The sequence below is a fragment of the Lepisma saccharinum genome, chromosome 11, assembly GCF_977018435.1.
Source record: "Lepisma saccharinum chromosome 11, izLepSacc3.1, whole genome shotgun sequence".
NCBI lineage: Eukaryota > Metazoa > Arthropoda > Insecta > Zygentoma > Lepismatidae > Lepisma > Lepisma saccharinum.
This window is the reverse complement of record NC_139239.1, coordinates 4,460,573-4,476,441: the sequence shown is the minus strand read 5'-3', so window position 1 is coordinate 4,476,441 and position 15,869 is coordinate 4,460,573. Positions and strand designations below refer to the sequence as shown.

Sequence of the window (15,869 nt, the reverse complement as noted above, 5' to 3'; positions counted from 1 at the left end):
GGACGAACGTACCAAGGGACCGACAAGGTCAATATACAATCGTCGCCAAGGGTGTTTGATGATCTCAGATGACAAAAAACCAGGAGGCTTACGTATGGCTAATTTTGCTTTTTGACAAATGTCGCAAGATTTAACATAGGCTTTGATATCTTGGATACATGATGGCCACCAAAATACGGACATTATTTTCTTGGTACACTTTTGAATACCCAAATGTGAACCTCCCACAGGTGTATCGTGATAATAACGGCAAATCAGGTGTTGAAGGGTATGAGGAACGACAACCAAAAAGACCTTACAACGTGGGGGTTGCCATACGAGTAAGTCATGATAAAGAGCATAATGTTTATAAGATTGACCGGCACGTAATTGCTGGATGATTGGGAGGAAAGTAGAATCTTTTTGTTGGAGATCAAGAATGTCTGATTTACTAAAAGGAATAATTTGGAATTTTGGAGCAGCACATGCAAGAGAGGTAACAGGTGAAGGAGAAACCTGGAATTCATCAGGCGAGTACATTCTTGATAGGCAATCGGCAACTGGATTAAGTCGAGAGGCAATGTGCTCGACGGAGTAAGAAAAACGAGATAAGTAGAGCAACCAACGACCAAATTTGCCGTATTGTTCAGGATGGCGTAAAAGCCAAGAAAGTGCCTGGTTATCAGTCTGAAGAGTGAAATGTTTCTCGGTTAAATAGGTCTCAAACTTTTTGAATCCATAAACAATGGCACAGCATTCGGCCTCGTATATGGATTGTCGACGTTCTATGTCCGTACGTTTGCGAGAGGCAAAGGCAATAGGGCGTAATGACCCATCGGGCATACGTTGGTTCAGGGTAGCCCCCAGAGCCAATCCTGAAGCATCGCATTGCAAGACAAATTCTTTTGAGAAATCTGGCAAAGCTAAAACAGTATGCTTAAGAAAAACCTGTTTAAGATGATCAAATTGTTGTTGATCACTCTGAGACCACACAAATGTAAGACCCTTTTTCTTTTTATCTTAAAAAGGAGGTAAGGTCAGAATACGATGGTATAAAGCGCGAGTAGTACCCCAATAATACCAAAACGCGCTGGACAGCTTTGACGTTCCTAGGGGGAGGCATATCTTGAATCGCCGAGATACGGTCGGGGTCTAAAACAAGTTGCCCCTCACGTAAAATATATCCGAGGTATTTGACCTCGGTTTGAATCCATTTGGATTTGACTGGGTTTACAGTTAACCCGGCCTCTCGAAATGCCTGAAGAACCAATTTAAGATGAGTCAAGTAAGTTTTCTCATCTGGACTAAAGATCAAAACGTCATCTGCGTAATTAACCAGGAATTTGTATTTAAAGGGACCCAAGATTTTATCCAAAACACGTGTCAATAGTTGAGTACCGAGATTAATACCAAATGGAACCCTGGTATACCGGTATTGACCAAAAGAGGTGACAAAAGCCGTTAAGTCTTTACTAGGTTCGTCTAACCTAATCTGATGAAAACTTTTGCAAAGATCCAAGCAGGAGAATAATCTAGCGGTTTGTAAATGTTGAAAAATCAAATCTATACGGCTTTGTGGAAAATTGTCATAGGCAATAAGTCGGTTTAAATGCTTATAACTGCATACAAGGCGATGACCGCCGTCCTTCTTATCGACGAGGAAACAAGGGGATGCATAGAGGGAGGCGCACTCCTTTATAATGTTCTGGTCCAGCAACTCCTGAATTTGCTGACGTAAAATATTTGTTTGCGTGGGGTTTAATTGGAATGGTTTTGAACGAAAGGGAACATTAGTAATTAAGGAAATAGAAACAGGTTCCAGCGTACAACTACCCACACGTTTTGTAACAACGTCATCATATTCCTGTAAGAAATTAGTAATACTGGTAGGCAAGTTATTGGTTGGAGGGGACTAACGTCCTCATTAAGTTGTACCTGATGTTTTATTGCCTGGGGTACAGAAGAGGCGAAAGGAATGGAATCATTGGAATAGGGAAAGGAAACAACTAAATGGTCAAAGGAAATAGTACCCATTAGAATGTGAAAAAAATCTGAACCGAGAATAACCGGAAAGGGTAAAGTTTCAGAAATCCAAAAGGTCCATTTCCAGGACAACCCCTGTAACTTCAATGTCAAAACCACGCGTGAGTCAAGGGATATAGATTGACTATTGACTGTTTGTAACGTACGAGTAGTGTCTTTAAGAGTAGATGGTATGGGACGTAAGGTGGCTAAAAATCCCCTCGCAATTAATGACACGGAACTTCCCGAATCGACAAGAAGACGACTCGGTGTAGAATTCAAAGTGGCGTGTATAATTGGCACTGCTTTTTCAATAATCGTCAAGGGGTGTTCTATATGAGTTATAGTCGTGGTCTCCAATGGTGAAGATTGGTCCGTACCGAAATGAGAGGGCTTAATATTCGATAAGTTATTATTATGGTGTGGGACGACATTAAAAGGTAAATCATCGGGTTGTTTTAAACCATCCAAGGAAGGGGAAGGAGAAGAAAATACAGGTAAGGTTGGTAGGGGGTGTGCTACAGGTACAAGCGCCTGTGGGAGAGGAGAATCGATAGGATGTAATTTACATTTCTCCAATTGTTGCTCCACCCGGCGTAATTCCATAGGCCATATTTCCCTAGATAAACAGATGAAATTAGAGATTGAAGTCGGTCGATCGAACCCCATTAAATGCAGACGAGTCGTATCCTGCAAACTCAGTAACGCAAATTCCAAAAGACTAGGTTCAGACCAATCAATAGGTAATACATGATAAGCATCGTAAATGTCATTTAAATAGGTGGAGAGAAATTCACCTGTTCGTTGAGGACGAAATAGGTATTTATCGAGCAACATTTGCATTTTGGGAAAAGGAACGAGGCGATACCAAATAACGCGTATAAACATCGGCCATGGAAATTTCTCAGTGAGGGAGTCATACCAAGTTTCTCGAAGGGGTGCCTTTGTTGATGCAAATGCCATCAACAATAATGACTCTAAATCTAAAAGATTTAGTTTAAAGGTTTTGTGCAGGGTTAACAAAAAATGAAATAACTGGTCGGGATCAGAACCATCCGTCTGCGGTAACGCCTGTAAAAGATCTATGGCTGTCGTATATCTAATATGATTTGTGATATGGGAATAGTCGGGAGGTAACAAAAGTTCTCTGGGTGTGTGAAGGTTTGGAGTCTGCAAAAAGGGTGAAGGTTGTATGTTTAGGGCGGAAAGGGTAAAGGAGACGACCCGTGCAAATGGCCATGAAGGGGAACAGACATTATGCAGACCGCTCGGTGAGGATACCCCGAATGTCCAAAAATAATTAACCAGAACAAAAGGGAAACCAGTAATGTCATAAATACAAGAAAATTGCAGAAGTACAACATAAAGATATGTCGTAATAAAATTGTAATCAATTGACAAAAATTTCTAAGATGACTACTCTCTCCCCAAAAAAATTTTGCAAGCCTGTATTCCCAAAAAGGGGGCACCAATACTACCAACAATTGTGATATAAGGGGGGGATTTTTTTTTATATATTTCTACAGTATATATTATAGAACCAGCTCTGCTTCCAGGAACTTTGTAACGTGGCGGTTGCGAACGTAAGGAAAGTAATCAAAATTTCTGGAAAGCGCGTAAAGAGTCCGGGATCAATTTAAATGAAGTACGCTAAAAAATAAAAGAACCAACCAGTTACAAAAGTCGCGGTTTTTTTAGGCTTTTGACAAGTGTTTAGCACTGTCTCCTCAGTCTCTAACGAGAACCAAGCTTAATGTAGAACATGCCCGAAAATATGGGAACCATCAAAACACACCAAGCAAAAATATATTCAAGAGTACTGGAAAAATTCACACTAGATTGACGACCCAACCTATATATAGATATATATATACCTATATATGTATATCCACGTGTCCGTCTCCGAACAATCAGTTGCACTACAAATCAATTACGTTACAAATTCAGATAATGCATTTTTTTACGTTTGTTTGGAGTAAAGGGTCAAAACATAGATCAATGTTCAATTTGAGACGCTAGGTCTGAATTTATTACGCTAATCACTCAACGAAGCTCGATTAACGTTTCAATTAAACAACATATACGTGGAACAATTATTAACAACCCTTCCCATTTAACTCTCACAATGAACTTTCAAATAGATTCAACAATTATCTCTTTTTTACTCTGAGATTTATACATTAAATCGTAAGAGAGTGAACAAAAAAATACAATCGTCAAAACATGTCGGCATTCATAACATCTAAAATTTAACAAGGTCATTCTTCAACATTACATTAATGTTCATTCTTTTCTTTGCAACCAATTCCCCCTTTTAACTTTGGTGCCCCCGTTTATTTTATCCATTTATGTGCCAACCAATCATTATCATTAACCGTATTCTCCCTTCCCTGAAGTAATTTACTAAATTACGCTAGTGTACGCCTTGCTTGCTCAACATTTAAAATTTGAACGCCACCTTTACATTTCTTTATTAAGAAGCGTGACGACGACTCATTTTTTACGAACAATGTATCGTTATTTGCCTGGTAATTCGAAGGTTTCGCCGTTCATACCTTCTTCCTCCCAATATTCAAACTCGTGACCCGTTTCAGAAAGATACGTGTATCCAGCGCACTTCACTTTTCACAATATGTCAAAAAGAGGGGGTTGATAAAGTACATACCTCAATCACCAGGATAAAACTCGTCCCGCTGGTCAATCAAACTCCGGCACCATGGAATCACATAGGGTTTTGGTGTCCTTCTCGTTCGGTCATCATACTCTCACGTAGTTTCTGGATACCTCGCTCAAACTTCCTTCTCTGTCAAAATCCCATCTGTACCTGTATGGTCCTAACGGCGAATGGTACCTTGAAGAATACGGCAATCGGGCTGTCCTAAGATCAGACGAACCTCTGCTCATCCCCATTCACTTCTTCACAAAAATACAGTCCTTCCATGTCTTTACTCCAAGAGACGTAATAAAAAACGAGGCAGTTTGCGTAGTAGCCCGAATATAGAGAGTGCCCAATACCCCAGCGTGTAGTCAACGGTGAATGGTCAAGTCTCGTCCCGCGAGTTTCTGTTCCGTTCTAAACACGCGTCATACTCTCTCCCTCTCTTTTCCTCCAAGGCTCGCTGGCTGGTTTCGTGAGTGCCAGCTGGATCGGGACTACCTGAGCTTGCACGCTCGTAATCGCAGCACTGAACAAATAACAGTGGAGACCTCTAGCGGTAACTCGCACAACCAATAACCACAAGACAGACGCAAGGCGTACCGACGAAGGAGGAAATGTGAGGCTTTTCTACGCGTACTTTAAACGTAATACTTTTTATTACGACTCGCGCAGAAAAACGTCACAAAATGAATATAATAATGCACGGGGACATGTCTGGAAAGATAACCAATTTCCTTGATTTTTCTATTTTCGATCGTTCTTGGTTGTGTAGAACGTAAATTACTTATTTTAAATTTTACTTCTCCTACGCCAAATACATCAAGTCTCATTTCGTACACTTAAAGCATCATACGCCCGTAGTTTATCTTGTTTGTTCCGCTGCTATGCTGTATAAATAAGCAAAGTGCCGGAGTACTAAGTGTGATGAGTGTACATTGTCCGTATGTCCGATTGCCGTTAAAAAAAGTTCACCAGTAACAGTAAACACAAACAAAAATCAGTAATGTAATTTTTTTTTTTCAGTTACTTTGCGAGGATTTACTAGGGGTGAGCGGAACAGAAATTTTTTGAACTGGACGGGATCGAGACGAGAATTTTTATATTATAATCCCGACGTTCGGGAAGGAAAAACATTCACAATCTCCTCACCAAGTTGAGAAATTCTTGGGGCGGAAAGTGTGTGAAACACTGCAGTGGCGTAGCGACCGCTCCCGCGATCCCCGCAATGCGGGGGGCCCCGAGGTGTAGGGGCCCTACAATGTTCTCTCTCTCTGCTCCTGAAATTTTATATACTCCCAGAAATTCGACAGAGAGTAGCCTATCTCTTATATATATAAAAAAAATCGATATACGAAACATAAATCTGGTTCCCAGTAACGTATCATACGAGGACGTCTACGATAGTAAGCAGCGTATTGTCCCAGACAGATGGGTTCAGGCAACTTGACATGTGGGCCCCCTCCGAAATGCTCGCAGATGACCATCGATAGGAAAATACGCTAACGAGTTTGTCGTAAACGTAGTGTAGTGCCCCAATCCTTTTCATATTGAAATAAGAGCCGAGATAAATTTACCACATTGTCCACACTTGTTACGTTTTGCCAGTGATTTTACTTCAAAGGGGCCCCAAAACTCAGTAGGGCCAGAAGCTCCCTCTTCTGTCACATAGGGTGTACGAGTTAAATGTCACCATTATTTTGCATGATTTTGTGAAGTTAATTTTTCTTACATATTGAATTTTTTTGCACATGTCTGTCGAACCAGTTCTACTTTTCCAATTTGTTACGATTCTGTGATCTACAGTTTTCGATGTGAAAATGTCTCGCTGCGAAGTTGCTTGTTCGAGTCTAGGATCAACTTGAACACAATGTAGTAGGTGAAGGAGGATGCTTATGCGAATTATCCTAGCTGTGGGGGATGCTTCTTGATTCTTTACTTAGCTGGGGGATAGCATCCCCTTCGTTCCTCCCTCGCACATACACACTTCAAGCACTGATGATTTATTAATAAAACGGTTATTGTTTTATGAGAATGTCTTAAAGAAAAATATGTTCAGTGGCCTATCGAAAAGAAATGGCATCGTTTAAATTATGAATAATAATATTGAGGTCCACTAACACCAAAATTAAACACCGTGTCCGTGTGGAAACACCTTTTTGGGGCCCCAGTCCTTCCAATCGGCATTTCATTGAGGGCCAATTTTTTAGTGAATAGAGTCCCATCGCCACTTTATTATCTGTCTCTCAAAATTGGGAGTCCGCTGTTATTTCTTTGTAGCAGATTGCAATTGACCTTGTGATGTTAGTTCACCACTGACAATCTTCGTGATTGGCCAAAAGTGGCAGAAAAGCGAAGTAAATTAAACCAAATCAAACCATCGACTGGGTCCTTCCCTATCTTTGCATACAAAACAATACTATAATCTCTTGATCATTGATTCCTGTTTATATTGTTCATATAAAACAGTTCATGTTTAGGTTAGAAATTATTCTTGGTGAGGTGAGGCACACTTCTGAAATTCGTCCATCCCAACTGTATTTTCTGGACCCGCCACTGAAGTGATCTGACATTGTAATTAAAAACACGTACCTTACAATTAAAATTACACCGTTTCATTAATATAGGAACAGTAAGGAAAGGATTTCAAGTATTTCATGGTTATTTATAAAATATAGATTTGGATTGGATTGATTTGGTGTTTTAAGTCCACTTTATGCACAGTAAGGCTAATCGGGACTGGACCTACAGTTTAAAGTGGGATCCGAACCACTTGTGCCTCCACCGGGTATCGAACCCGGGACCCCTTGATTACAAGGCGACGACGCTACCACTGCACCATCGGGGAGGCCTATAAAATATAGAGGCCCATGTTGTGAAATATTTATGTAGGCCTACGTCCGAGAATAAAATACATAATAAACTTCTTACCTTGAATGTTTCATTTGAACAGGAACTCCATTCTTATATTGCTGTCGTCTGTGGTAAAATAGTTAGTACAGCGTACTACAACATCAGGGGTTCCGGGTTCAAATCCAGGCCTGCGCATGGCTATTCTTTGTGAATGTCCGTTCATCAATTTCCTCGTCGTTGCGATTAGATAGTGGAAGAAAAGCGACGCTAAATAACAAAACTAAAGGAAATTCATTCTGCTCTTCTTTGGGGTGCCAGGCCTGCATATCTTCACGATTTGAAGCATATCCGCCACTACGACGCACCGACATTTTATCTGTGTCCTTCGATATTTCTTTCTTATGTTTGCGATATTTACATCCTACAAATTTTGAAATGAGGAAGCAAAGAAAACTCATTAATAAATAATATAGGTTGCATTTGAAGATTCGTAGTTTGCATTCGCCATCTGAAAAATAGAAAAAGATCAGCATATTTAAGAATATTTCAGTTATGTACTAGTGTCTGGAAAACATATTTTAAAAGGTACTGTTTCTATTTATTACTTTGGGAAATTGAAGATTCTAGCAGTGCGTTACCAGAATATACCTCTGCCAAGTGTATTTTTATCGACCGCATATTATGACTTCGTTGTCTTAAAGAAAAGACGTCTTTGCCTTGTAATGAAGGGGTTCCGGGTTCGATACCCGGTGGAGGCACAAGTGGTTCGGATCCCACTTTAAACTGTAGGTCCAGTCCCGATTAGCCTTACTGTGCATAAAGTGGACTTAAAACAGCAACTCAAACTCAAACTCTTAAAGAAAAATGCTTTGAATGGCGCCCTCTGTGCATGATGCTTTGGGCCAATTGTTCCTAAACTTTTTTGTTTCAAGGCGCCCTTAGTGAAGGTTTTTCTGCGGGGCTCAAGTCAGAATGGCCTATCTAACGCTTGCAACGCTCAGGTAATGTGGTTAGGTCGCTTGCCTTAAGTTAAAAAATAAGCACACATTTCAAATTCAGAAACATTTTAATAAAAGGTACTAAATAAGCACATATATATTTGAACAATCATGTAATTTGAGAGAAAATATTGGAACCTTTCGAGGTAACCCTGTAAGCCCGCTACAGAGCCCCAGGGCGCCGCGGCGCACACATTGGGAACCACTGTCCTAGGATTCAACAACGGACCTGCAATTTTCTTGCATAACCTGACATTAGGATGAGCCTGCACTACACCCAGTGTCAAAAAGTGCAGCAAACTAGACGGGGATATAATTTTAGAAGCGCGAGGCATTGTGCTGTGGCACGCGTCCCACACCACTAAAAGCCACCCTGTTATGCACATTTTGCCTACTACTATTACTGTATCCTACTGTACAAATAAGGTACGACAATTAAACAAATCATCCAAGCGTTACTTCAATAGCATGTCTGCTATGCTCCAACTTGGCGATTAGCCACTTAGCAAGTCTCGACATCAGCGATCTGATGCCCTGGTGGCACACGATCCACAGGGCAATTCAACTGCTTCGGAAACGAGGACGCGAAAGCAGGCAAAAAAGTCCCATTTTTTCGCCTTTTCATTTGCAACTCTTGCCCGGAGGTTTCCCAGAAAGAGAGTCGCTTATTTGGACGTTCCACGTGACGCAGACGTGGATAAAATGTGTGTGTGAGTCAGAGGAAAGGGGGGGAGGGGGGCAGGTACCTACCTATTCGTAATCGAATCGAAAGTGGAAGATGAAAGTAGAGGCGAGCCATTTTTCGGAACTCTTTCGTACATACATGCAGATTCGGTAGAAAGCGAGTGAGTTTTCCCTTCCCATTGTATCGGTTCTATCTTCCCCTGACCTTCTCTTCCTTCCAAGTAGTCCGTCGATGCGCTGTTTGACTTCATCAGAATGTCTGAGTTCAATGAACTCAGTCAAACGTTAACTATATTAATCAAAGATGCTTCTGTCTAGAAGTGTTTGGAAGTATCTATTACTCTATTTAGGAAATCTTACTGTAACAAAATTAGACTTTTTGCAATAGAAGCCACGCTATCAACAGTTACTTTACGACACTTAAATTGCTAACTTGAAATCTTGTAACGTGGGGGAAGAGCTAAATTTGGCAACTCCGTTTCCAACAATGTGTCTCCTGTGGATGCTAAGGTGAAAGGGTATTTGTGGAATCACCTAAGGCAAGGTAGCCAGCAAAAACGAATTGAAAGAGTGCCGTACAAAGAATCCATGTTATGTGGAAAGTGTTTCTGCGGCGAAGTGACGACAGGAGTGTATTGGCAACAGTGGCCACGTGACTCAGCACAGAGTGCCGGGAAGCCGGTAAAGTTATACATAGCTATTTTCCTATAATGTGAATAGCATAGTTGAAGTCTTGTATCACACGCCAGTTCGGTATCTTTGATATAGCTCGAGGAATCCGAACGGACGCGCATCTGGCTTCGAGCCAGCACCTGTTCTTCTGAAAAGGGCTGTTGTCATTTTTACCTGCAGTGTGTAGACATCAAACACGTAGACATCAAACACGAACTGTGTCAACGTTACAGCACAGAAAAAAAATGGTAACACTCCCAAGGTCTCCACATTCTTTAAAAAAAATAGGACAATATAATATGACACAACCTAGCAAAGATAACCCTAACCTCACGCTTTGAAATCTCTAAACGAACTGAATTGGCAACGTCTCATTTCCTCCACGTGGACTTGACAAGTACTGTTAGTTCCTAAAACGAACGCTATTGATGGGAAATGTTTGAGGGGATAATATAGTGACCTCCACGTGGACTTGACCTATGGTTGTCAGAAGAAATCTGATATTTCGGAACTTTATTTCAAGTCAAGTGGTTTTCGAATCTGGACTTCAACTATAACATGTGGCGATCCAATCGGGACTTCAACCATAACACGTATGAAGCGAACATGAAAGGCTAAGTGCTGAATTAAACGCGTAAAGAATAAGCGTGAATATTATTAAGCACGAAAGCCATCCACATAACTGAGAAAAAAGCGAACAGGATAATGTTAAACAAGAATAACTTTCACGACTATTCAAAAGATCCCACCTCTTAACCACGGACCATCTACTCATGTTGTTAACTTTGTCTACTCTGCGTTTGCAGAATCCGTGTTGTACATGTAAGATAACACCTTTGAGACCAGTTGTATCCACCTGGAAGGCATTTTTGGAGGAAACCGATTTCACCTCGCCCAGTCGAGTCGGGAGGAAGTAGGTTAGCCGCAAAGCCAATGGAACATCTTGGCAAACACCAATTGCAGATCCAACTGCTAGGACAAAATTTCTTTTAATAACAAAACCCAGAAGCGTGCGTCAGGATTGCCAACAGGAAGAAAATAAGCACTGGTTACTGGATGAGAATGGAAAAACAAACCAGTGCAGTGAAAGTTGTCTCTTTTGATTATTTACCTATAAGGAGACACACATTTGTCACGGTACATTGGGCTACAAAAACTGCAAAACATGTTCGCACATTAGTCTAGTTTTTTTTTAAATGTTGGTAATCAAATAAAATGGATTGATTTGTTTTATTTTCTTGCGTTTTTTTCCACTTTTGGCTAATCGCGAAGATGAGGATGTTAAGGTTAAATGGATGAAGGACAATCACAAACACATATGGACGACAAAACAGAGTATTATACTGGCTGAGAGTTCAGACGGCAGAGCCTCGTTAGTCTGCAAAATGCAATCGATCGTGTACTACGTGGAAGAGACATTTCGGTGAATTTCGAAAGAGTCGTTTCTATAACGAACATCGATGTTCATGTAATATTCATTTGAAAATAATAAAGAAATAAAGAGGAAAAGAAAGACGGAAGAGCCGAAATTTAACGGATATGACGTCCTGGTGTAAATTTCAGGTACCAGGACAACAACCGTAGCCCCCCCCTTTAAAAAAGGTCATCCCTGGGGAATAAAGAGTGATCTTTGGAACAAATTAGATGGCGTTCTAAGTCCACTTTATGCAGAGTAAAGCTAATCGGGACTGGCCTTATGTGCCTCCACCGGGTATCGAACCCCTTGATTACAAGACGGCGACGCTGCCACTGCGCCATCGGGAAGATGACCACATCGCCATTTGAGAAGTCACTCAAGTACCAACCTCACTTCCACATAGGAACTGTATTGTTCCTGCTCATATGTGTTTGTCAGTTCATCCATCTCATCTGTCCCCATTCACCCCCATCGTCGCGATTAGCCAAAAGTGGAAGAAAAGCGACGTAAAATAATCTAATTCAATGAATCAAACATTCAGGTCATCATGAATTATTGGAATATATATTGCATTGCATTGTGGTGGTTACATAAAGAATGCTTTCTCATACGAGCATGTACCGAATGGCCGCTTGTCACTTCGGTGTGAAACTCTTACGGTTGTATACCTAAAAAAATAGATACCTAATATTAATTCTGCAGTAAACACTTAGAGAAGTAGCTGCGAGTAAAAAATGTATTTGTTCACTCCGTAAAATGGAAATTGCAACGGTAAATTATATGATGATGTAATGACCGTATAAGTATGCTCATCAATCACTGCCATACTTTTTCCCGCGCGAAACAAAGTAGCCGGTATGCAACGGTGGAACCCACGCCTTGTTGCAAAGATGGATGGAGTCTTAAATTAATGTGTAATTTGGAAGACAAGACAATAAAGATAGCGGAGATTCTAAAAAGAATCAACTTAGCTCCGTGTTCAAAGTGGAAAGAATGTACGTTAGAAGTGCAAATAAGCAAGGTACGACTACAAAAATGCTACCTAACTTTCGGCTTAAAGTCAAGTTTTTTATCTACTCAGATTTAAAGTGACGTCGTCGCTACGCCCATGTATAACAAAACACTCGCTCATCGTAAACTAATTGCTACGCTTTTAGTCTAGGTCTAAATATGAACCTGCAATATGTATTAATATTTACGTTATAGCATCCTTTTCAAGTTTATCATGCTTATTTCCGCATCCCTTCAATATTTCTGCACTCTTTTAACTCATGCCTCTAAGTCAGATGCTTCTACGTAGCCTACCCTTCTTTATGTAATCATCTGCAGACACCATGAATGGTTATACACAGTACAATGCACGCACAAACATACAAATACACGTACAGTCACGGACACTGCCGGCTTGTAACGATTTCATTGAAAGTCGATGTATTCATTACAAGCCAGCAGTGTCCGTGACTGTACAAGTTTCCTGCTTCGTTGTACTTTCTACACGCTTCATCGTCATATTCTTGTGAAGCTTTGTCAACCCAGCCTTTTATTATATCGCTAACTTTCCTCGTTTCCTGCCAATAACAATACAATATAAATGCATCAGATAATAAGACTTCGAAATCAAACTGCTTAAAATATCCACATTTCAATATAACAAAAACACATTAACTATTGTGATTTAGTAACCCTGTGGCTGTTACGTTCCATTTCAAGAAGACATGCAAACTATTGTTATAAATCAAGACACCTCGTGATTTTTAAAAATAATACTTTATTTTATTTTAAATCTCACTAACATAATTTAATAATGCAACAACAATGTATACATAATCTATATACAGAAAATAGCATTTCTATGGAATAACAATACATATGATATGAACCAGCAGAGGAACTGTCTGTTTTTACTATATATTATTACATATTTTTCTAAATTAATTTATATGTATGTTCGTCGACAGCCACTAAAATTATGTAAAGAGTATTGCAATGCTGTTACAAAAAGGAGCACTGAAAAAGTTGTCTATCAACGCAGAAGCACTTTGAACTCTCAGTAAATACTTGTTTAAGAATTATGTTTAGTATAAAATTAAATAACACATATTTTTCACACGACACTTTCACAACACTTCGTTTATTGTTTCGAGAACAAAGGAGTGAATTAACCTGCTGTTTGTCCTTCGGTGAGATCGAGTTAGGTTTTGACTAAACGAATGCACTGTCACATCCAGCAAGAGCTTCTCGCCTTTTCAAGGCTTGAATTTCCGTTGCTTTTTCGGAAGAGAATATAACCTGAGAAAAAATATATCTTTTAGAATCCAGCTGACTGTATTCACATATATTAGACTTTCTTGCTCTCACCTCTATTACTACAATATACACGAGGCACTAAAAATATTTCATGTACGTACAAAAATTTGGATCTCAGAACACGATGATAATATGTAATGGTAATCTGCAGGCATGGGCGTCGCCAGAAATTTTTGTTAGGGGGGGACAGGGCAGTTATAAAACTTGATTAGCAGAAATTATAATAATAATTATTATTATTATTTTATAAATGGGAAGACTTTGCTAATCGATCCACCAGATAAGTGAATATCTAACACAACTTTTTGATTTGATTTGATTTATTTTACTTCTCTTTTCTGCCACTCTTGACTGCTTGCTGAGATGTGGATGACTGATCACATGAAGAAATTGATGAAGGGACACTCCAAAGAACACTTATGTCCAGGCCGGGATTCGAACCCGGAATTCATGGCGTCATAGACCTAACACAACTATTTTCCATTACTTTTTACATTTGATACAGTATAGCTATTGTATTTTGTTATTAATTTTTACACACCTCGTTCAAGGAAAGTCTTTAAAAATTATGGGGAATTTTATTAATAACGTTTGTGTTGTGCGATCTCTCACATAAAACTACGCATAAATTTTGGAAACTGTGAAACCCTTCATTAATTAGATTTAATGATAAAAGAAAGTATAACCAGATTCCTGTATTTTACACAACATTTTTATGATCTAATGCAATTTTTACTTTAGTTATTCTGTTCTAATACTAAATAAATGAACTTTATTTCTGTTATTAACAATAAAAACAACAAGCATTCTGTTTTTTGTAACCTGGAATGAATGGTGCCAATAACCAGGTTGGGGTTGGGAGTACGGACCCGCTCGACCTCCCCTCCTGACGCCCATGTCTGCAGGAACTTCTTTTTTCACACATCTAAGACAGTGCTGAATCAAGAAGGAAGTCTACATAAATTTAACAGTTTTTCAGAAAAAAAGCTATAGTGTTGAAGAGAAAAGTTTGGAAAGAATCCTGAAAAATTCAAAAACATAAGTTTGAAAAAATATGAGGAGATTTGTTAAAAATATAAGAAAAATCACACATAGAACTCAAAATACATGAAATCAAGATTGACACACTTTCAATTGACGGCAAAGAAGTGTTTCTCGAAATTTCCTCTCCTTTCGAAAAACCGATATGATTTGTTCCAAATTCTGAGAAAATATATATCCTTGGGATTCCTTCTAGAGCATTCACGTGAATCTTCGTGTTTTTGTTTTCATTGTTATCTAGACATTTGCAGAAGTTTCGTTGATAAGGAAACCTATTAAACTATTGCGAATATCTAGAAAGCTAGCCACACGAAGATTCAATCGAATACTCTAGAAGGAATTCTAGGCACAAGTGATTTTCAGATTTCTTAATATCATAGCGGTATTTCGAAGGGAGATGAAATTTTGAAAACGGCTCCGCTGACGTTGACTAAAGGTCAAGAGACACAATAGCGCCGACCTCCGTGGCGGAGTGGTTAGTGCAGCGCGCTACGACGTCAGGTGTTCCGGGTTCCAATTTTGGAATGGGTAAGTATCGTTTCATCATATTATGTACCTAGTGATCGCATTTGCAACTGGCGTCTGAGAAACAACGAATCAGCCATCAGTTGAATTCTCTTCGACTGACATAGTGCCACTAGACAGCCGAACGTTGCTGGCGGGACGAAACAAATGAGCGTCGGACGCACAACATATTGCCAAACGTACCGTAAAACAGGAGAGAGAGGGAGGGAGTTGATGAGCGCCGTTACTGGATAAAAGTTTACAATAGTACACAAAGCACGGAATATTAGTACACAAAGCACCCAAACACTGAACAAAGAAGCTACTCCCTCTGTCCCATAATTATTGTCCGGTACACCTTTGTTTGTTGTCTTATAATAATTGCCCGATATTCAAACTGTGACATTGGTGTATACAGAAGAAGAACATGGAACAAGGGAATGAGTCATACAACTTTACTACTCAAGGATCAGTACAAATTGTGCTTTCCATCTGCCTCTTCGTCTGCCATTTCTGTACTACCATTTTGGCATACCGGACTATAATTATGGGACAGAGGGAGTAATATAAACAACTGACAACGCAGACGTACGCTTGGCAACGTTGCAGCGGGAGAGCGATGTTACACCTATAGCTGTTACTTCGCAACTGAGGTTGTTGACACTTATCAAGGCCCCTCCTGCCCCCGAAAACGATTGGTGGACAGATAGAGCTATGTACACAGTTAAAAATATGC

At 39.8% G+C, this 15,869-nt stretch overlaps 1 protein-coding gene across 1 annotated transcript in view; it reads right to left on the bottom strand.

Moving 5' to 3' along the window:
* Positions 1-13,032: 13,032 nt before the first annotated feature.
* The window catches only part of LOC145995125 (zinc transporter ZIP3-like), an 84,049-nt gene continuing 81,212 nt past the window's right edge, over positions 13,033-15,869 (bottom strand). Inside the window, exon 3 of the mRNA XM_083131662.1 lies at positions 13,033-13,570. The gene's annotated coding sequence lies outside the window, so the exon portion shown is untranslated. The remainder of the gene's footprint in view (positions 13,571-15,869) is intronic.